This window comes from Heterocephalus glaber, unplaced genomic scaffold, assembly GCF_053883595.1.
Source record: "Heterocephalus glaber isolate CG9 unplaced genomic scaffold, H.glaber_assembly_v1.0 deba00000347, whole genome shotgun sequence".
NCBI lineage: Eukaryota > Metazoa > Chordata > Mammalia > Rodentia > Bathyergidae > Heterocephalus > Heterocephalus glaber.
In genome coordinates, this window is record NW_028258143.1 from 678,619 (window position 1) to 680,720 (window position 2,102).

The 2,102-nt window shown below is 38.4% G+C and overlaps 1 non-coding gene across 1 annotated transcript; it reads right to left on the reverse strand.

Moving 5' to 3' along the window:
• Positions 1 to 879: 879 nt before the first annotated feature.
• Positions 880 to 955, reverse strand: LOC147829832 (small nucleolar RNA SNORD81). The gene has a single exon (XR_015447478.1). It is a non-coding gene; the product is annotated as a small nucleolar RNA SNORD81 (small nucleolar RNA).
• Positions 956 to 2,102: the final 1,147 nt, after the last annotated feature.

The following is a 2,102-nucleotide window of genomic DNA, read 5'->3' on the forward strand; positions in this document are numbered from 1 at the left end:
TAAGTCCACATATTAAGTGTTTTACAGTAGATAACACTTTATAGATGGGAAAGTCACAGTCTAAGGAGTTTTGTCATTTGCAGAAAGCCACCTGCTGTGGTTTGGATTCGAATCATACTCCCCCAGCCCCATCCTCATGTGCTCGGTGGCCAGGCTTGTGGAAGGTGATTGGATTACCGGGGACTCCAGCTGACTTGCTCTTGTGGTGAATCCTGGTTTGAGGTAGGTTGTTAGGGTCATTTGCTGAAAAGATGTATCTCCCTCCCTAGATTCTCTGACATCTCTGGGTGTCCTAGCCTCCTGTTTCGTCCTCTGTGTCCCTTTGCCATGCTCGCCCTGCCTTGGAGCCAGCTAACCAGGGACTGTAATCATGAGCCAAGATAAATCTCTACTCCTTTAAGTTGTAGCTGCTGATTATTGTCTTCTAGCAATGAGGAATAAGACACCACCCTAACCATTAAATACCAGGGTCAATATCTGTGAAACAGCAACCTAGCCTTTAACTGTGACTTTTCTTTCATTCTTAAAATAACTTATTTCTTCTGTAAGCACTTTTTCTTCAGGAATCCTGAAGAATCATTAGGTCATTTCCCCCCTCCACTTAGTTTCTAAAGGAATTTAACCATAGTAACACATTGGTGCTGCTAATATTAAGTAAACAAATTGTTTTCTTATTTTTTATAATTTATAATTTTATCAACATTGCCTTTTGGCAAGTATTGCATTCTAACTTTAAGTTTTCTTTTTTTAAAGTTTCCACAAATTTATTAAAATTTCCATGGTTAATCTCTTCAACGAGCATCCATCCCGCTGCCTGCAATGAAGACAGATTTTAGTGCCTATTTCCAGATTTCAACTCTCAATAGCAATTGGGGAACACAGAATATCAGATCTTTTCTCATCATCAAGTAATCAGTGAGAGAGTTCAACTAACTTTAAGTTTTAATAAATTAAAGTTCAAAAATATGTCCAGAATTGTTTGTTAAGTGGAGGGATCTCTCTGCCCTTCTTTTTTTAAAGTTAATTTTAGGCCGGCATTCCACTACACTCTTCCCAGAGGAAGGGGCTTCCGGGACACCATTCCACTGACCTCAGCAAAGAGGAGGCTAGCTATGTGGCCACCAACAGCACCACACATCATAGAAATGAGAAGACACATAAACAGTTCACAAAACCAGACTTCCAGATCACCTAAACCAATCCCAAAGGGAAAGGAGATGGAACACTCTGATACTCAACCACCTGGACTCCCTGAACTGGCAACAAAAGAGGATCTGGAAAATGAAATCAGAAATAATTTCTCAGATAATAGCAGAGATTTTTCCCATAGGGCAAGACATGATTAATAAATATGGAGAGGACTCATTAAAAAATAGAAGAGCTGAGGAACATGATGGAATCCCAATATAGGAAACAAATGGAATACATAAAACAGAAACAAACAGATTTCCAGATTAAAAAGGTCATTCAAAGACAACACAGCAGAATGAGCCAATGTGAGGACAGAATTTCAGATACAGAAGATAAGATTGCAATTAGTGACCAGGAAAAGAAAAATTGCTTCAAAATTGTAAGGGGCCATGAGAAATCAATCCAGGACCTGCTAGATGATGCAAAGAATAACATAAGACTGATCGGAGTCAATGAAGAAACAGGAGAGAGTGAAGATGACATAAAAAAAAAAAAAAAAAAAAAAAAAAAACTTCACAGAAGTCATGGCAGGGAACTTCTCAAGGAGGGGAAAAGAACTTGACATACAGATAAGTGAGGCATATAGGACTCCAAATAGGCTTGATCAAAAAAATCTACACATAGGCATATAATTGTTAAGATTCCAGAAACCCAACAGAAGAACAAAATTCTACAAGCAGTTAGACAAAAGAAACAAATCATGTAAAAAGGAAAGCCCATCAGAATCACAGCAGACTTTTCAACACAACCCACAAGGCAAGAAGAACTCAGAGCAACATATTTTAAGGCCTAAGGGAAAACAGCCTCCAACCCAGATTGACGTACCCTGCAAAAACTATCTTTCAAAATTGATGGAGAAATAAGATACTTTCATGACAAAGAGCACCTTAGTAACTTCATGAATACCAAAG